We start from the raw sequence: 21,540 nt of genomic DNA, 5'->3' as shown, positions 1-21,540 counted from the left end.
ACCTACAAAGGAACCCCCATAAGGCTATCAGCTGATTTCTTAACAGAAATACAGTAGGCCAGAAGACAATGGCATGAAGTATTCAAGGTAATGAAAAACAAGGATCTGAATCCAAGACTACTCTATCCAGCAAGGCTATCATTCAAAATAGAAGGTGAAATAAAGAGCTTCCCAGACAAAGAAAAAAAAAGGTTAAGGGAATAATTAGCACCAAACCAGCACTGCAAGTAAATTTAAAAGGATTGCTATAATAAGCAGAAGAAACAGGAAGAGAAACATGATCAGAATAAACAAAAATGGCAATAAATAAGTACATAACAGTAACAAACTTAAATGTAAATGGATTTAATACTCTGATCAAAAGACACAGAGTAGCTGAATAGATAAGAAAGCATGACTCATATATATGTTGTTTACAAAAGACCCACCTCACAACAAGAGTCACACAGGTTGAAAGTGAAGGGATGGAAAAAAATTTTCCAAGCAAATGGAAATGAGAAAAAGCTGGGGTAGCAATACTCATATCTAATAAAACAGACTTCAAAATGAAGGACATAACTAGAGACAAAAAAGGCCACTACATAATGAAAGGATCTATCCAATGTAACCTTGGTAAACATATATGCACCCAATATAGGAGCACCAAAATATATTTTAAAACTTCTGGTGGACTTCAAAGGAGAAATTGGCAGCAATACAATCATAGCAGGGGACTTCAACACCCCGCTGACATCACTGGATAGATCCTCTAGACAAAAAGTTAACAAGGAAACAGAGACTCTAAATGATTCCCTAGTCAAATGGATTTAGTAGATACTTACAGAGAATTCCACACCAAAACTGCAGAATACACATTCATTTCAAGTGCACATGGGACAGCCTCAAAGATAGACCACAAGTTAGGATTGTTAGAAAATACTATGAACAATTATATGCCAACAAATTGGACAATCTAGGTGAACTGGACATATATCTAGAATTGCAGTGTCCCAAAATTGAACAGGGAAGAGTCAGAAAACTTGAACAAACCAATAACAACTGAGGAAATTGAAGTTGTAATCAATAAACTCCCTGTAAACAAAAGCCCAGGTCCGGACATCTTCACAGGTGAGTTTTACTGAACATACAAAGAAGAACTAGCCCTGGCCCATATTGCTGAGCATTTACCCCTGAGGGCATGTACCTTGGTTGCAGTTTGTCCCTGGCCCGGTTGGGGTTGAGTGGGTGACTACCAGTCGATGTGTCTCTCTCACATTGGTGTTTCTCTCTCTCTCTCTCTTCCTCCTTCTCTCCCTCCTGCTCTATCTGGAGGTAAATGCAAAAAATGTCCTCTGGTGAGGATAAAAAAAAAAAGAACACACCATTCTCCTCAAACTATTCCAAAAAATTCAAGAGGAAGGAAGACTTCCAAGCTCTTTTTATGAGGCCAGCATAATCCTAATTTCAAAACCAGATGAAGACACTACAAAGAAAGAAAACTACAGGCCAATATCCCTAATAAACACAGATGCCAAAATCCTCAACAAAATAGCAGCAAATTGGATCCAGCAATATGTTTAAAGAAGTATTGACCATGACCAAGAGAGATTCATTCCAGGGATGCAAGACTGGTACAATATTCACAAATCAATAAATGTGATATGCCACATAAACAAAATGAAAGATAAAAACCACATGATCATATCAGTAGATGCTGAAAAAGCATTCGACAAAATCCAGCACCCATTTCTGATAAAAATGCTCAGCAATATGGGAATAGAGGGATCTTATCTCGACATAATAAAGGCTATATGAAAAACATAACGGCCAATGTCATACCCAGTGGGCAAAAACTAAAAGCATTTCCCTTAAGAACAGGAACAAGACAGGGATGCCCACTTCTGCCACTCTTATTTAACATAATACTGGAAGTCTTAGCCACAGCAATTAGACAAGAAGCAAAAATAAGAGGGATCCAAATTGGAAAGGAGGAAATGAAACTATCATTATTTATAGATGACATGATATTGTACATAGAAAACCCAAAATACTCCATCAAAAATTTACTAAGTAAATGAATTTGACAAAGTAGCAGGATACAAAATTAACATCCAGAAATTGTTGGCATTCTTATACACCAATTATGAACTCACAGAAAGAGAAACTAAAAGAAAAAAAAAATCCCATTTACCATTGCAGCAACAACAAAAAAATAAAATACCTAGGAATAAACTTAACCAAGCAGGTAAAAGTCCTGTTCTCAGAAAACTACAGGACATTGTAAAAAGAAATACAGGAGGATATAAAAAAAGTGGAAATATATACCATGTTCATGGATTGGAAAAATCAACATCATTAAAATGCCCATACTACCCAAAGCAATCTACAGATTCAGTGCAATCCCTATTAAAGTACCAATGGCATATTTCACAGATCTAGAACAAATACTCTAGACATTTATATGAAACCAAAAAAGACCCCAAATAGCCACAGCAATCTTGAAAAAGAAGAATAAAGTGGGAGGGATCACAATACCAGACATCAAGTTATACTACAAAGCCATCATAATCAAAACAGCCTGGTACTGGCACAAGAACAGGCATATAGATCAATGGAACAGAACAGAGAACTCAGAAACTGACCCAAGACACTATGCACAATTAATATTTGAGGAGGCAAGAGCATACAATGAAGAAAAAACAGTCTCTTCAATAAATGGTGTTAGGAAAATTGGACAACTACTTGCAAAAAAATGAAACTAGTGCTCACTTTGGCAGCACATATACTAAAATTGGAATGATACAGAGAAGATTAGCATGGCCCCTGCGCAAGGATGACATGCAAATTCATGAAGCGTTCCATATTTAAAAAAAAAAAAATGAAACTAGACCACCAACTAACACCATACACAAGAATAAACTTCAAACTGGATAAAAGACTTAAATGTAACTTATAAAACCATAAAAACCCTAGAAAAAAATGTAGGCAGAAAAATCTCAGACACCATAAATAGTGGAATTTTCACTGCTATATTGCTTAAGGCAAGAGAAACAAAGGAAAACATTAATAAATGCGACTATATTAAACTTAAAAGCTTCTGCACGGCAAAAGAAACCAGCATCAAAATGAAAAGGGAACCCAGTCTCTGGGAGAACATATTTGCCAATGATACATTGGATAAGGGGTTAATATCCAAAATATATAGACTACTCATACAACTCAACAAAAGGAGGACAAAAAATCCAATTAAAAAATGGGCCCTAGCCGGTTTGGCTCAGTGGTTGGAGCGTTGGCCTGTGGTACAGAGAGACCCGGGTTCGGTTCCCGCTAAGGGCACGTACCTCGGTTGCAGTTTGTCCCTGGCCCTGGTTGGTCATGTGGGTAGCAGCCACTCGATGTGTCCCTTTCACATCGATGTTTCTCTCTCTCTCTCTCTCTTCCTCTCTCTCCCTCCCGCTCTATCTGAACAAAAAATGGAAAAATGTCCTCGGGTGAGGATAAAAAAAAAAAAAAAAAATGGGAGAAGACCTGAATAGACACCTCTCCAAACAGGACATACAAATGGCCAGGAGACATGTGAAAAAATGTTCAACATCTCTAATCATCAGAGTGATGCAGATTAAAATGACTATGAAATATCATCTCACACCTGCCAGAATGGCTGCCATCAACAAATCATCAAACAACAAGTGTTGGTGAGCCCTGGCCAGTTTGGCTCAGCGGTTAGAGCGTCGGCCTGCAGTCTGGAGAGACCCGGGTTCGGTTCCCGCTAAGGGCACGTACTTCGGTTGCAGTTTGTCCCCGGCCCTGGTTGGTCGTGCGGGTGGCAGCCACTCGATGTGTCCCTTCACGTCGATGTTTCTCTCTCTCTCTCTCCCTTCCTCTCTCTCCCTCCCACTCTATCTGTACAAAAAAAAAAAGTGGAAAAATATCCTCGGGTGAGGATAACAAAAAACAAACAAACAAACAAAAAAAACAAGTGTTGGTGAGGGTGTGGAGAAAAGGGGACTGTAGTGCACTGCTGGTGGGAATGCAGACTGGTGCAGCCGCTGTGGAAAACAACATGGTGTTTCCTCAAAAAATTAAAAATGAAACTTCCTTTTGACCCAGTGATCCCACTTCTAGGAATATACCCTAAGAAGCCTGAAACACCAATCAGAAAGAATATATGTACCCCCATGTTCATAGCAGCACTATTTACAATAGCTAAGATATGGAAACAGCCCAAGTGCCCATCAGTAGATGAGCGGATAAAAAAGCTGTGGTACATATACACAATAGAATACTATGCAGCTATATAAGAACGAAAGATTTGTTACCCTTTGATATAACATGGAGAGTCCTGGAAAGTATTATTCTAAGCAAAATAAGCCAGTCAGAGAAAGACAAGTACCACATGATCTCACTTATTTATGGAACATCATGAACAAAATAAGCTGTTGACCAAAATAGATCCCGAGTCATGGAAATAGGGAATAGACTGACAAACCTCAGAGGGATGGTGGGTGGGAGTGTTGGGAAGAGATAAACCAAAGAACTTATATGCATATATGCACAACCAAAGGACACAGACATTAGGCTGGGGAAGGCAGATGGGGGGTGGGCGCAGGGAGGAAGGGGTCAATGGAGAAAAAAGGGAGACATCTGTAATACTTTCAGCAATAAAAAAAAAAAGAAGTAATTCATAAGGACACCAGTGACTCCATGTATGTGGCAAGAAATTTAAAAGATGAACAAAGAATAGCAGTTCTTGAATTTTTTGGTCTTAGGACCCCTTTATTTACATTCTTAGGAATTACTGAAGACAACAAAGAACTTATCTTTAAAAATTCTAGAAAATACAAGAATATACTCACATTCCAATAGCCAACATGTGGTATTTATAAAATTCCCCTATATACATATGTGAGAAAATAAGAGTAAAGGAGGTAAATAATGTCTTAATACCACTACAGAAATTGTTTTGGCTTCACAGACCCCTTCACAGGGTCTCAGGACCCCAGACATCCTCAGGTCACCTTTGAGAATCACTAGCCTAGATATTTTAACGTCAGAAAGCAGGGAAACTACCCAAGACTATTAGAATCATACGAAAAGGATTCAGGTGCCAACACAGAGGGGCTCCCACTGGTCAATGATGGCACAATTTTAGAATCAATAAGAAGAAATGCAATAAATTGAAACATTAATATTTTTCAATTAATTAATTCTAGTGAATCACACAACTCTCTGTCCCCGCCCCCATCTCTGTCTCTCTCTCTCTCGGTTGTCACCTTTGGAGACTATTTCTAATTAGCTAGCTAATGGAGCCAACTAATTATTTTGAAAACTAGTAAAGAGAAAAAAAGCAGGTGTTTTACCTGCCTCTCCTACATAAACTGTACCTTACAATAACCAAATACCTGATTCATAGGAATTTCTCTTTATAGAAGTATTCTAAGTAATAAATGAAGATACAATTAAAAATAAGATTTTGAATCCCCTAATGAATTGATGGATTTAGGCAGCAACAATCACCACCAACTGTCAAAATACACACACACACACACACACACACACACACACACGGAACCGGTGTTAATGAGGTGGCTCCTAATGTGGATACACACACTCATAAAGTATTCGTCTCAAAAAATGGAAACAAAATTTGATCCAGCCTCTAGATGTAACTACCAGTTCAAAAGAAATACAGTGGCCAGAGGACTATTTAACAAGGATGTAATCAGCAAAATTCAGCATATGGGAAACTGCAGAATAAGTAATTTACTTTGGCAAAAAAAAAATAAATAAATTGCAAGGAAAAGACAGTGAAGGGCAAACCTATAGATTAAAAGGTACTCTAGAGGTATGTCAACCAATTGCAATATATGGACTTTATTTGGATCCTGATACAAACCGACTGAAAAGAAACAAAAAAAGAAAAACAGGTAAATTTGAACACCGACTAGATAGTCCAAAAGAAAAGGAAAAGGGAATGCTAGATAAACTACAGCCAGCCACCCTGTGGAACGCTGTGCAGAGTTAGAGGATGAGAGGAAAGCTCTCTCAGACATACACCAAGTGAAAAAGACCACCCATCTTAGAACCATTCCTGTGGTATGATACCATTCATGAAAAAGAAAAAAAAAGCCACAAAACTTTTTTTTTTTTACATTAAAGACATGTATTTGCCAAATTCAAATACTGTGAAGCTGATACTTTTTTTGTTAATCCCTTTTTTTTTTTAATCCTCACCTGAGGATATTTTTTTGTGTTTTGTTCAGATAGAGTGGGAGGGAGAGAGAGGAAGAGAGAGAGAGAGAGAGAGAGAGAGAGAGAGAAACATGGACATGAAAGGGACACATCGAGTGGCTGCCTCCTGCACGACCAACCAGGGCCGGGGGCAAACTGCAACCGAGGTACGTGCCCTTAGCGGGAACCGAACCCGGGTCTCCTTGGACCGCAGGCCGACGCTCTAACCGCTGAGCCAAACCAGCCAGGGCAGAAGCTGCTACTTTTGAGCCATGTTTAGAATGAGCCTTTGGATTTGAAAGTAAATGACTGTCTTTTCTTACTAATCTTCCTTTCCGTGTCCATTTTTGTTTTCAACCCCAGTTTGCACTAAATAGGAAACTATTCAAGGGCCCACATGTTGTATGTACAGCCCTGGTCAGAGTCTGGAAGCATCTTACCATCAGCATGGTCTTCTCTGGGGGAGGGTCCAGACTTGATGTGTCTTTCTTTGTAATGCTTACATTTTTGCACAGATACTATATTGACACCTGTTTTTCTCAGGCAATTAGATATCAGTAAATAGTTTAAAAGCCACTCTCTTTGGAGGGATTACCAGCTCAGGGGTTGCATTTCTCAATGCACGTGCCCTGGTGCCATGGCCACGCGGTTCCTTCTGCAGGTGCTCCGCACAAACAGCCCCACAGAGCACCCCGGGTGTTAGCACACTGCAGCCGAGACGGGCACTGGGCCCCCAGGGAGATGTGCTATGACAGTCCTGGCCCTGCCAGAGTCGCAAGGACTTGCAGATGCCATTTAGGTAAGAAAAGCCAAGCTCAGGAAAGAGTGGGGGCTTGACCAGGGACTGGCACGGACTCAGCCCAGGCACAAGCAGATTCTAGGCTTCCCCACCCAGCCTCCCGCAGGAGCACACTGACTGCCTGGGGACATCAGTGCGGACGTGGCCATCAGAGCTGGCTCACGGTTCTGGGAGGGAGCGGTCATTTACCCAAGGCACTAAGATCCTCAGACACGGGACTGAGCTCCACTGTAGTCCAGCACTGGAGAAAGAACAATCACTACCATTAACTGAGCATTTATTACGTGCCAGGCACCGCACTAGGCATTTTGGACACCTTCTCGTATTAAATTCTGACACAACCCAGGTGCTAGGTGGTACTATGTTCCCCATTTTAGAGAGGATAAAAATGAAGCTCAGAGAGCTGAAGGAACTTGCCTAAGGCCCCACGGTGCGTGATGGTGAAACCAAACCCCGTTTGAAAGGTTGCCCCCCGTCTGCCGCCCCGTGCTCTTAAGCTCTGTGGTGGGCTCCTGAGGTCTTCAAATCAGATTTCATGTGCAAACCGGAGCTCAGGTGGAGGTTGCCGGGCCTCAGCTCTCTGGCGGCTCCCCAGCCCTAGCAGCGCACAGCACACACAGGCGTGCCCCACAGAACAGCTGTCTCCCACTCTCAGGGAAACCCCGGGCAAACCACATGAGATACTATCTGTCTGGGACACAGTGGTTTGAGTTACCAAAAAAAATAAAACTTAAAACCAACATTCCAGATGACTGCCTTCTCATCCTCTTCCATAACACCATTTGCGAGCAATCTGGATATTCAATTTAAAATGAATCAAGGAGGCAACTTAAGTGCAGAAGGAAGGCAGCCCCAGCTTTTAAAAACTCAGTTAATGAACATCAAATTCTACTCTAGTCCCTGGGAAGGTGGCCTTCTGACTCACATTCATACATCCTCTGCGGCCAGAGCCGCCTCTGGGCTGTGATGGGTCCCCAAGGCTGTGCACGTGCGCTGTGGGGTCAGCCCAGAGCGGGCAGCCAGCTCCCCATTGGCCCCAACAGGGTCGCCAGACTGAATGAACTTACAGCCAGGAAGACCCGCCCACTGATAGACTTCACTGACCAGTGGTAAAGCCAGGCTTTACTATTTTTTAATCCTCACCTGAGGATATTTTTCCATTTCTCCTCAAGCAGAGTGGGAGAGAGAGAGGGAGAGGAACATTGATGTGAGAGAGAAACATCGACTGGTTGCCTCCCATACGACCCGACCAGGGCTGGGGACCAAACGTGCAACCGAGGTATGTGCCCTTGACTGGAATTGAACCTGTGACTCTCTGGTCCATGCGCCAATGCTTTAACCACTGAGCCAAACCAGCCAGGGCCAGGCCTTATTTTTTTTACTGATTTGTTTTGTGTGTGTGGTGAAATACGCCAGACATAAGATTAGCCGTTTCACCCATCGTGGTGCGCGGTTCTGTGGCAGCCCGGCCATCGCCACCCCACCCTCCAGGCAGGCCTACCTTTGCACCCCCTGAGTGTCACGCCCCACCCTACTCCTATCGTGTTCCACTTCTGCCCTTACAAACCGACGTCCACGTCCCCAGATGCTTCTCTGCTTTGTCCAGAGCTGCTGTGTTTGTGAAGACGCCTGCAGCCTGACCACACTGCACAGACCCCTGAGAGCTCCCCTCTGGTGGCTTCCGGGGCCTCCTCCTTGCAGACCCAGTGGGACCTCCTGCCCAGAGGGCTCAGGACCTGCCACAGGCACTGACTCCGAGCTTCCTCTGCCAGGCCCCACGTCCAACCTCCCCCTTCTCCAGGCTCCTCCCAGTCAGGAGATGCTTCGGAACCACATCCTGGGTTTCAACCTGGTGTCTCTTTAGCAGCTACATGGCCCTGAGTGGTTGATCAAACCTCCAGGAACCTCCACATAATCAGGCCATGGAGATCAAATTGCTGGGGTGGTTGTGAGGACAGAACGAGGCGTGTCACGGCCTGGTGCCCGCAAGGCCGAGCCCTGTGCTGAGGGCCACGCTCTACCTGAAGACTACCTCGACCTGCGGCTGCCTCTCCAATGGCCCCTCTCCCATCACCTCTTTCCCCTCATTTCCTTCTTCCCACAGCACCCTCTGCCACCCCCTCCCATTCTCTGCCTTCCACGGCAGCCGGAAAGTTGAGGTTACCCAAGGAGGTGGCAGAAATGAGGAGTGGCTCTGTGTTGTCTGAGCCCCAAAGAGCTTCCCCCCCACCCTGGCTGAGTCTGGCCGAAATGCCCGCCTGGATGATCCCAAAGGCCGGTTCACAGCCAAGAAGGGGAGCCTGGCGTCTGGAAAACAGGCTCGTGTTCTGATACTTGCTAAATGTTCAACAGACAAACGGAGGCTGTCCTTCCGGGACTCCCCTTGGTGAGTGAGATAAGGATGACAGTCCCTTGACAGGTTTGAAGAATAAATCACTTATTTTTAAGTCAGTCGGGGAAGGAGACCATCTGGAGGCTTTGAAAACACAGGAAAGAAACTGCGCAGACAAAAGCAGACTGGAATGGCCTTCCACAGACGCCCCTTGGCCCCCGTCTGCAACATGAATATTCTAGAGGGGAAGGAATCTCTGGGTGACGCTCCCCTACTTGGGAAGCACGTGTCTGCACACTTGCATTATGTCATTTCTCTGCTCAGAAACCTCAACCAGGGCCCCGGGGGGACAGTCCTCACTCCACTTCCTGATGTGACATCATTCCTCTTTCACAAGCACTAAATTACAGGCACCTTGAACTAGTCCCACTGTTCCCGAAACGAACCCTGAAGACTACTTCTGAGTTTTTTTCCCCGAGTCTTCCTGCACCTGGCATGTCTCCCACCATCACCCCTTAGACTGCACCCTCTCCAAGCCCAACTCTGATGTCACCCTCACTGGGTCTGTCCTGGATCCCTCGACTGCATGGAATCCGCCCCCTCTGGACTCCCATGGCACTTGGGACATCCTGTTGCGCATTTTATCTTGCAGAGGCCAGAATTAAGACCAATCATGTTATAGTTTGTTAGAAGGTGCATAGGTGGGTTTGCCTTTGGGATATACATCATGATCATGCACACACTCGTCTTCACCTGTGCTCGATGAGGAGCTTTTTGAGGGTCACACGTGTGTCTGCCCCTGGTCTCCGCCACTCGCCGTCCTCTGTGCCTGGAACTCATGCAGTACTCAAGCGTTTGTCTGTTAAGCTTTGCAAGTCAATAACCCTGCTCTGAGCACACAGTCTGGACGCAACCTCCTCTGCCACGTGTATCTTTGCAAACACTGATTAGGGTGTCTGAACTCAGCAGTGCAGCCCGGCCCCCCTCCCAGATCAGCTGCCTTTCGCAGGAGACCAGGAGCGGACTGTCCTCCCTCAGATAGACTGAAGGACGCTAAGTCTGGCGTGGGATTCGTTTGTGAGCTCAGTGCTGCGCCTCGAAGGAGACTAGTTTCACACGCTATAGAATTGTCACGGCCTCGCTCTCGGCTCTAAGCATCTGGTATCATTAGCTCTGGCTGTGCAACCTTCAAGGGAAGCTCTGAGTTTTTAGAGCAGTCTCCCAAAAAGCTGTCAAAAGCCAAAGAGCTGGACGTTCCTTATTTCCAATTCTGTCTGTAAACCACCATAAGCCACAAAAAGCAGGGCACCGAGAGGCTGCAAAGACTTTCAAGCAGAAATGAGCTCATTGCATTCTTGTTATGTTTTAGGAAATCCTAAGCCTGTGGGTTGAAGGAGAAATCCTAGAACGCCTTCTGAAGTAAAAATCTGTTGCCAAAACAGAATTTATAACTGTGTTGCTATGGCAGCCAATCCATCACGTTAGGCTCAGCCTAAGAATATCTAGACCCCGAAGATTCTGAGCTCGGCTAAGTGGGCAGCCAGATGTGATCTCCGCAAGGGGCCCGGGCGCGCACCCAGGGTCCGGCTCTCAATGCTCTGCCTTTCTGAGGATGTCTAGAAATCCCTGACGTGTTCCTCTGGATGTCATTATGGCTTTCAAACTGAGTGTCCAGGCTGCCCCTCCTACGTTGCTATTGTGTGTGTGTGTCTGTGTGTGACTTCTCCAAATACATGGTCAACTTGGGTCTCAGGGTTGTGGGGACTGTGGAGAACAGAAGAGAATGCAGTGCGCGTGGCTGGGGATTTTTCAAGGGAGACTTGCAGTTCTGGAAAGTGAGAACCAGATGTGACCGTGGTGAGCAGCCCTCAGGCAGCACTGAGCACAGGTGGAGAGGATGGGGCTGGCCTGAAGTTCTAGAAGTTCTGGGTGCTGAAGAAGAGGGAGCCACCCATCCTGTTCAGAGAAGAAGGCCGGTTTGGGAGGCAGAGATGGTCTGAAAAAAACACACGGCCCAGGAGAGCCCAAAGGGCGAGCAACAAGCCGAGGTCAGACCAGGGTCTCGGTCAGGAGGCAGGTCGGTGGGAAAGGGACTCAGAGGTGCAAGGCGTGTAGAGACGCTTTGAAGATGCTGAGAAATCCAGCCAGTGGGAAGGCTGTTCAGGTCCTCAAACTGGGGTGTACTCTTTGCCTCTTTGGCTTATATTCAATAGGTAACTTAACTGATCCTAGTGAAAAAAAGCACAAGATCTCTTCCCTCTTTAAAATCCTTTATGACCCACTGTTAATCAAGAACAGTTTCCAAATCCAGCCCTGCTGAGTCCCATGTTTCAAGGTAGCTGTTGACAGCTTCTCACCCGGCGAAGGCAAACCCTCGGCGACAACTGACAAGCGGCCGGTCAGCCTCCATGGAAGATGCTCTGCCCACGCCTGGCACCCAGCACGCTGTGTTATTTCTTTCCTATCTCAACGACCTAACCCAACGGTAGATACACCTACGTATCTTATAGCAAAATACAACCTAAATGGTTTTAACCCTTGTTTGTGCACAGTGTCTTATCCTCCCTAAACCTTATCCCAGGATAAACACTTCAGCTCCCCGGACCTTTCTCACATTACATTTTTTCAAGATCCCTCGTGTCTGACCTCTCCAGTCTTCATGGGCTGGAGTCCTCCAATCCATCCGCCCTAATGTAACTCCCAGAGCCGAGCACTGTGCTTTGGGGTTGGTCTGATCAGGGCTGTCAACACTCAAACCTCGTGCATGAGTAGGGAGGAGGAGAGCTGGGAAATGCCGTAAGGTCAGCTCTTACCAGGGTGGGACAGGCCTCAGGGGCCCTTCCTGGGCCGCAGAGGGAACACTGCAGGGGTCGCAGGGTACTTGAGGTGCTGTGCCCATGACCGAGGTTGGCAGGAGCACAGGACAGCTGGGAACCTGGTGACACACTTGGAGGGCAGGGCAGTGGTCTGGTCCTGGTGGGGACTAGGATACCGGGTAGGGTGGACACAGGCGGACAGTCCGTAGAAAAAAACCCCAAGAACATCAATCCATGCTGTGGACTAGGGAGCACAGGTGGAGTGGAGAGAGCTGTGGACTGGTGATGACAAGCTGGTCCCTACTCCCTGCACGGGGCTGTGTGTCACAGTGGAGATCATCAAGTTCTGAGCCTAAGAAACTGACATAACCCTGAGCTCCACTGCTGGAGGCACGTATTTAAAGCCATTCATATATTTCTCAAGTAGGCCAAAATGAAACCTAAGGGTGACAGGCAACAGTGGCCTTCGCCATGAGGTACAGTGAAAGGCGGGCAGGCTGACGGGATGGCCCAGTCAGCGTGCCCTCATGGTGCTCACTGGAATGGTGTTCCAGGAGCACGCGTCCCAAAGACTGTGATATGCTGATGCCTCCTGGAATTCTGCACCTTCCATGGGGAAGGAGACTGCTTTCTTCACTGTCTTTCCATTAAGGTAGGAACAAAGGTTAGATAAAAGAAATAGAAGACAACCAATAGCAAGATGATAGACGTAAACCTAGCCGTTGAATATTAACCAACTGTCCGGCCGGTATGGCTCAGTGGTTGAGTGTCAACCCATGCACCAAGAGGTCGCCGGTTCAATTCCTGGTCGAGACATGCCCAGGTTGTGGGCCAGATCCCCAGTGGGGGGCATGCAGGAGGCGGCCAATCGATGTTCTCTCTCATTGATGTTTCTATCTCTCTCTCCTCACTTCCTCTTTCTCTAAAATCAATAAAGGAAAAAAAATATATGCACAAACTAAGCACTAATTAAAAAGACAGAGATGATCAAATTGGATACAAAACTAAGACCCAACTATATGCTATCTACAAGAAATGAACTTTAAATACAGGCACACACAGTTTGAAAGTAAAAGGATTGAAAAGATAAATAGATATACCATGGCAAGAGCACGAGAAAGCAGGTATGGCTATACTGATAGCAGGGAAAGGAGACTTGAGGACATGAAGTATTACTCAGAAAAAAGAGGACATTTCGCCAAAGGTCAACTCATCATGACATTATAATCATAAATGTTTTTACCCCTAAAAACAAAGAAACACATGTAGTAAACTCAGGGAACATTTATTTAGCACTGCAGGCATTAGAAAGATAGATAAAATAGTCACTCTCTCTAAACAACTTTCATCTTGTAAAGAAGAACAAGTATTGCCCTGGCCGGTTTGGCTCAGCGGTTAGAGCATCAGCCTACAGTCCAGAGAGACCCGGGTTCGGTTCCCGCTAAGGGCACGTACCTCGGTTGCAGTTTGTCCCCGGCCCTGGTTGGTTGTGTGGGTGGCAGCCACTCGATGTGTCCCTTTCACATCGATGTTTCTCTCTCTCTCTCTCTTCCTCTCTCTCCCTCCCACTCTACCTGAACAAAAAATGGAAAAATGTCCTCGGGTGAGGATGATAAAAAAAGAAGAAAAAAAAAGAAGAACAAGTATTCAGGTATTTTCAGAGTAGAGTATTAGCAGCAAAGAAAGGCACCCCAACACCCTGGTCTTCACATCAGCTGATGTGATGTTTGCCTCATCCTTTTCAAAAAAGATCCCCTTTTTATTATGGGAATTTCCAAACACACATGAAAGTGGTGAGATTAGTATAGTGAACTTCCATATACTCATCATCATCATCCACCCTCGACAATTCCCAGCATTTTGTCCCTCCTGTTTCATCTACTGGCCCTTCCCCAATTCTTTATTGAAAGAGTATTTTAGAGGGAATCCCGGATAGCACATCATTTCGTAGGCTTCTCTAGCTGGAAGGACACGTTTGAAAAGCACAACCACCATACCTTTATCTCACTCTACAGAATTAATCATAATCCCTTCATATTAGCTAATACCTAGTACAACTGCCTCACAGATTTTTTTTTTTAATTTGGTTTGTTCAAATCATGATCCAAATAAGGCCCTTATTTTACCATTTGGTTGTTATAATTCCCAAGTCTCTTTTATGGTATACTAATCTTTCCTTATTTTTTAAGCCATTGATTTCTTAAGAGAAATTGGGTCATTTATGCTATGCAGTGACTGAAAAAGAGCTTTTTCTGACATAAAAATCTCTCCCAGAGATGGTTAGTATCACCACATAAAGAACAATAATGTGGAAGGTTAGGAGTTATTTCTCTACTACCACACTCTGTTCCAAAACACTCCCAAGAGATCTCATTGCCCAAAGAGATCGATGAACCTATATAAGCCCATTTGAACCCCCTTAAAATCCAGGAACCCCATAAGAATCATCAGGAGCAAAGACTTATTTCAATTCAACTTCAGGTGAAATTCAATCTCCATTTCAAAAGCGCTAACAAGACACATAGGTTCTATCAATCTCAAATGACAGGTACAATCCAGAAAAGTAAGTAACACGGAGAAAAGAGGGCCCCGAGGTCTGAAGGAGGAGAAGGTTGCCAAGTCCTAAGTAAGTGATTATTTTCTAACCTCAAGGCCTGCTAGGGCACATGGGAGCCGTCAAGGAATGCAGGTGAGCACACCCAGGGCCTCCGCGTGTTCAAACACAGCCAAGCAAATGAAATCACAATGCTGTTCAAATAGGACTTAACACAAACATCACCTGAGGTTGGAGGAGGTGCTCATGAGAAGTGTGGCTCAAGGCGCACGAGGTGAGTCAGCGAGGGAACCCTCTCCAACGCTCGCCCACAGCAAACGCAAACTCTGCTCTCTCAGAGAGCTGGGAAAACCAAAATCTTGGGAAGAACAAAGTTCGAAAAGCCCCAGGCACAGAAGAGAATACAGAGAAGAAAAAGTGTGACATGACTGCCCTTCCTCAGAGTTTCCGCTCAGTTCCCTCCAGTCCTTTTAGGGATGACCATACGTGACATCCTCAGTGGGGTGACCCCATGTGCCCCATCAGTGGGTTGAAATGAACCAATACCAGTTTGTCATCAGCCGTCTGTCTTCCTGCCCCTTGGCCAACACATAGAAAGTTGCCTCTCCAATAAGGGAGGTTGAATAAACTCAGTAACCTCGCTCTGGAAATCCTTTTTGGGGTAAGTGATATATACCAGCATCCGAGTCTTAACATTCACCCAAGTCACGTGATCTGCCTCCTTGCAGGAGGGATTCCGCACAGGAGCCGGGAGCAGCACAGTGGGAAGTAGCCATGCGCTCTGTTCTCACCCCCACTCCAGCCCTGGAGCAGCAACTGTGTAGTTCAGCCCTCCCCTAACACAGCCAGCTCGGAGGTCACAAAGAGCTCTTATTCCATTGAAGACATCCCAACATCCACAGTGAGGGGACAGGCAGGGTTCCATTGCACAGGCAGCCGTTGTGACAGGGGCCTCTTCGTCACACACTCCAGGGGAAACGCGCACAGCTTTGCAGGCGTCTGGCCGACCTCAAATGGAAATGAGTTAGATGGGCGATTTTCGGTGTCAACTTCACTGGGCTAAGGGATGCCCAGATTGCTAATAAAACAGTTCTGGGTGTATCTGTGAGGGTGTTTCTAGAAAAGATCAGCATTTGAATCAGCAGAATAAGTAAAGTTCACCCTCACCAAGGGGGTGAGCCTCATCCAATCCTTTGAGGGCCCAATAGAACAAAACGGCGAAGGAAGGGCGAGTTCTCGCTCTCTGCTGGACCTGGGACATCCGTCTTCTCCTGGCTCTTGGCCTTCGGACTCAGACCAGGACTTACATCATTGGTCCCCTCAATCCTCAGACCTTCAGGCTCAGGTCCACCAGGATCCCTCGGTCCTTAGGCCTTCAGGGCTGGACTGAACTACACCACCAGCCTCCCTCCAGCTTAGAGACAGCAGATTGTGCTAGTCAATCCCTCATGAGACTTCTTTCTTTAGAAATATAGAAATTTTTAGAAATACAGAATTTAGAACTTTCTATTTCTGTTTCTCTGGAGAAGCTATAGAGAGAACCCTGACTAATACAGCAAGGGTCCAGGCCCCCCGGGACCAACCAACTGAAGGATGACTGAAGCTCAATAGGAGAATGTTGCCGAAACAGGGCCCCTGCCCAACCCGGAGTTTTATTTTATTTTTTATTTATTTTTTAATCCTCACCCGAGGACATTTTTCCATTTTTTGTTCAGATTGGGGGGGGGGGGGGAGGAACATTGATGTGAAAGGGACACATCGAGTAGCTGCCACCCGCATGATCCAACCAGGGCTGGGGACAAACTGCAACTGAGGTACATGCCCTTAGCAGGAACTGAACCCGGGTCTCTCTGGACCATAGGCTGACGCTCCAACCACTGAGCCAAACTGGCTAGGGCCCAGAGTTTTATTTTTGCACCCTGTCATGTTAGACAAACTATTCAACCTACCTCTGCCTATTCTTAAGGTCACTAGTGAGTTGCAAGAGCTGGGGTGGGGGTGGGGGGCTCTGATGAACAACCTCCACAGAAACAGAGCTATGAGCACCAGCTGAGACAGCTGCCTCTGCTTTGATGGCTCTATCATGTCCTGTCAATTTCCCTGTGAGGCCCGGGTCCTGGCCTTGGTGGGTGACACCTATATGCCCAGTGCTGGTTAGCATCCATGAGATTCGAGCCCCCTGCCTCTGCCACAGATTTTCTCTCTCAACCACATGGCATCAACACCACAGTGACCCACAATGATACCCCGCCCTTCCTGGTACCCCAGAACAGGGTTTTACCCCTTCTCCACTGGTTCATAAGACCAACAAGGCCTCAAGACTGACCCCATTCAGACAATCCAACACCATTTGATCCTGCGCTGGTAACCTTTACCTCTTGCGGTCGTTTCTTTATATTTAAAATGGGAGTCAAGATGCCAGTCTTATAGACTTTGGGGGGAATATGAAATATGAAAAATGTATGTGCAAGGTCTTTGAAACTATGAAATGCTATACAAAAGCAAGCTACACAAAGTGGGAGGGAGTAAGTTATAGTCTGCAGGACACAATCAGAGGAAAGCTAGACCGGGAAAGAATTTTCTGTTTCTGATCTGGACACTGAAATTTCTTTTTGTAATGAGTCGATGAAAGGCGAAGAGTATTAGAAAGCAGTCTTCGAATATAAAACGGGAGAGAAATGATGCGTAATAGTTATGTTGCACTTTCAAATAGAATTACTGTTCACACGTGTGGACCTGGGGTGTGGACTTGGGGTGTGGACTTGGGGTGTGGACTTGGGGTGTGCTCTGAGGATGCCCTCCTGCGTTTCCCACAGTTAGACTAGAACGCTGAGGTCACCGGGCTGAAGTCACCGGGCTCTAGGCAGAACCTCCGCCAAATTGGTTTCATCAAACAGGTCTCTAACCGTAAACAAGGCTTTCCAGAAGCGCGTGTCAAGAGTCTCTACAAAACGGCTTAAACACGTTTCCATTTCTTCCCCTTCAGCGCTAACAGGCCACCTGTCCGCAGCGTGCGCTCCGAAAGCTCACAGGTCACAAAAGCAATTTGCTGGCGTTTCGCAGAGTGTGCGGTCGGACGCTGTTTTGAGGGAAAGCATTAGGAGAGTCCCCCTTCATGGGTGAACATTTCTCTGACTGTTGGTAAGAGGTCAGTATGACAGTAAGGGGACGGGATGTCATTCTGGTGTGGGCAGAGCAGTCTCCCTGTACTGCGACAGCCACCAGGGCAGAGGGTGGCTGCTGCTCCCGGGCTGACAGCTGAAACCGTGTCCTAGCGCAGTGGTTCTCTGAGGGGCAATTTTACCCCCAGGGCACATCTGACAGTGTCAGACATTTTTGTCCGACGTGACTTAGGGCAAATGCTCCTGCCATCAGTGGACAGAGCTCAGGGGTGCTGCTCTGCAGCCCACAAGGCACAGGACCGCCCCCATGAGGAACTTTCCACCCCCGAATGTCCGCGGTGCCGATGTTGAGAAACCCCGTTCTAGGAGATCAGGAGCACAGAGCCAGGAGGGGCTTGTTGGGGTGACGCCTCAGTGAGAACTCCTAGACACGTGTGTCCCAGGCTCTGGTCCAAATCACACTCTACACAGTGAGGGGCACAGATTGATTTAAAGCCCTGACAAGTATACTGTATTCACAAACCTTTTTGAATGAGGCCTGCCAAAGTGCAGCAATTAACAACTAAATAGTTTCTAACTGATTATTTACAGTGCACAGTAGTTATGGTGAAATGGGGAAAAGCCAGAAATTCTAAACCAACCATGTGTCAAAAATTAGGTCCTGTGTGTGTGTTTCCTTTGTGCAGGATCTCTTTATCTGGGGTCCCACGCACCCAGACGGCCGTGGAGTAGAATTCAGAGACTGTGGATTTGGGTGGGGAAATACTACATACTGATTTGCACCAACCTCTAACTGAAAGACAGCACTTCCTCTATCAGGCACGTGATCGACAAGCACAGCGGTATCGGCAGTCCCTGGCATTTGTCACCAGCAGCTGCCACAGGTATCATCTCCCAATATGTCTTATCAATTATGCTCATTGTTATTTTGAAATTATAACAGTTACTAGATCTGCTGCTAGTTCTTATTTTATATTATAAAGTGTTAAGAGTATATTTCTATGTCACAAATTTTTTACATTCTGATAACCTATTAAATGTAATGGGTTTCCTTTGTAATCCTGAGCATTATGCATTTAAAAGTATTATTGTGGCCCTGGCTGGTTGGGCTCAGCAATTAGAGCGTCGGACTGTGGACCAGGGTCTCAAGTTTGATTCCAGTCAAGGGCATGTACCTCGATTGTGGTTAGGTCCCCGGCCCTGGTTGGGGTCATGTGGGAGGCAACCAATCGGTATGTCTCTCTCACATCGATGCTTCTCCCCCACCCCCCTTATCTCCCAGTCTATCTGAAGATAAGTGGGAAAATATCCTTGGGTGAGGATTAAAAAGATATATATTATTGTGAAAAGTGGTCTGTCCATAAGCTTCACCAGACTCAAAGAATTTTATAGCACAGAAATGGTTAAAAATCACTACTGGGTGGGGACAGTGTGTGACGCAGAGTAAGCCCATTCACAGCCTAACTGTAGTGGCTAAGGGAATGCAGACTGTCTTGTGGAAAGTATGTTCACTGGCCTGGTTCAGACGGAAGGTCTGCCTGGTCCCCTTGGACAGTGGCCACACCTGGGGCCTTGGCGCACATGGATGTGCATACTACTTGATACCAGGGCCCTCCATGGAAACTTGAAGGCAAACAGTCTGCCCATATCTCAGTCTCCCATCCTTTGCCCTAGACTCATTCCAATCTCCTCTGTGCCTTTGACCCAGACTCCCCAAATCTCCCTCCCAAATCCACAGAGTTCTGCATTATAGAGAAGAAATCCCCCGACATCTTCAACTCACGTGGGAATTCTCCCTCCACCTGCCTACTTAGCGGAAGCTTGACTCTTTCCCAAGAACAGTTTCCCAGTCCCGTAGGCTTAGGCCTGGGTTAGGAAAGAGGGGTGAGCATTTTCCTCCCCCACAATAGCATGGCCACACTATTTCTCCTCCACTCACATATGATCACCCTGGAGCTTGGGGACTCCTGCTGTCTGTGAGTCACCATCTCCACCTCTTCCCTTTGCCATCTACTGGCTTCTAGTCACCAGCCTACACACATTAGTGCTTTTAGCCTCCAGCCCAGGCATCTCTCCCCATGGTCCTCCAGATGTGACACCAGTAATTACGTGGACAATGCACCCACCAGTCTTGCCTCCGGTGACCTGTACCCACACCCGGCTTTAGCTACTTTCTCCTATGGACATCTCCAATACTGGGTTATCACTTGGAACCACTCCACCTCCAATGTTCTGCATCCCATTATGGCCACAGCGTCCTGAAGGCAGAATGGTACAGTGTGGAAAGCTTAGGCTTTAATGCCAGCACGCCTGGGTTCAAATCCCAGCTCTGCCCTGCACTAGCCGACACCTTGGACAAAGAGAGACCTTGGACAAGCTACTCAACCTTTCCATGCTTATAAAATGTGAATAACAACAATCCTTTCTCATAGGGTTACTATAAGAATCAAATGAGTTAATATGTGCAAAGAATCCAGAATAATGTGTGGCATACACACAGAGCTATTTAATCTTTCCAGTTTCTCACATCTTCACATCCTTTGTTGGTCCTTGACCACCCGTAGCTTCTAATCTCCTGATCCTCTGTTTTCTCCGAAAGTATCCATTTACTTCTATATCCATTCTTTCCTTATCCAACCACTGTGTCTTCCATGGTTTCTTAATAAATGTTTGTTTAATGGATGAGAAAAACCAATGACCATTCCCTTAATGTCCTTGCCCTCTCGTCCTTTCAATAAGCACACCCAATGACACACTAGCCCCAGAGCTAAGCAAAAGTCTATCTTTTCTCCTCCTACCCGAGACTGTTTCCACTACAAATTAGCATCTCCAACATCAACTCTGCTGGGTCATTCCTTTATGTATCCCAAGTCAATTATCTTTCTATTCCTTACAACAGCGACTTCTAGCACTAAACACTCTTCCCAAATCCCTTCTCCTTACATTTCTCTTTTCACTCTTGGTAGATGACTGTTTCCTACTATATAGAGGAATAAAGGCTTCCACTCATACACAGAGGGAGAGAAAGACTCAACTTTCTCCCCCATTCCTCAAATGTATCTGTGCCCACTACTCCCCCCATGCCAACAGAAAAGATGTCTTTCTGAGTAAGGTAAAGTCCTGCCCCAGGGCTCAATTTCTGTCCAGTTCATCCGACCAGTAGTATTTTTAAGCTGCATGAGAAGGAAGCTTCATATTTTATAATGAAGATTAGTTTGTGGAAAATGGTAGAAATAGATAAATTCTGTCCAGATACCAGCTGGTCTCTAAAAATAAATTAGACACTCTGGGAAGGTCAGTCTCTCTCACAAAGAAGCCATGCAGAACAATTATTGCAAGACATAGTAGAGATTCTGACCGAATCATAACAACTTCCCAGAAGGGTGATGAAACCAAAGCCCGGTCAATCCTATTAACAGTGACCAAAAAATAACTTTATACAGCCAATGAGTTAATGAAAATATTAACTAACTGGCTGATCCTAAGAATTTCCTTAACACAGAGATTGTTAGATACCAGCATAGTTCATCAGAGGAGGTTGGAAGCCTTTAAAAGGTTAAACCTGGCTAGGATGGATTCAATATCCATTCCAGAACCTCCACCATCTCTGATTTTACTTCTGAGTTAACACGTCAGACCTAGATGTCTGAACACACGCTGATTTTTCTGACAATGTACAGGACCCTGTTGGCAGATGTTTTACATGG

At 45.8% G+C, this 21,540-nt stretch overlaps 1 protein-coding gene and 1 non-coding gene across 2 annotated transcripts in view; one reads left to right on the top strand and one right to left on the bottom strand.

Moving 5' to 3' along the window:
* Window positions 1-21,540, bottom strand: part of CCDC3 (coiled-coil domain containing 3) — a 111,172-nt gene that overhangs the window by 35,481 nt on the left and 54,151 nt on the right. The gene's annotated exons all lie outside the window — the stretch shown is intronic.
* On the top strand, window positions 2,741-2,847 carry LOC118621175. The gene has a single exon (XR_004957644.1). It is a non-coding gene; the product is annotated as a U6 spliceosomal RNA (small nuclear RNA).

The sequence above is a fragment of the Molossus molossus genome, unplaced genomic scaffold (genome assembly GCF_014108415.1).
Source record: "Molossus molossus isolate mMolMol1 unplaced genomic scaffold, mMolMol1.p scaffold_m16_p_1, whole genome shotgun sequence".
In the NCBI taxonomy this organism is placed as follows: domain Eukaryota; kingdom Metazoa; phylum Chordata; class Mammalia; order Chiroptera; family Molossidae; genus Molossus; species Molossus molossus.
The sequence above is the reverse complement of the archived record's forward strand: the minus strand, read 5'-3'. Positions and strand labels throughout refer to the sequence as shown.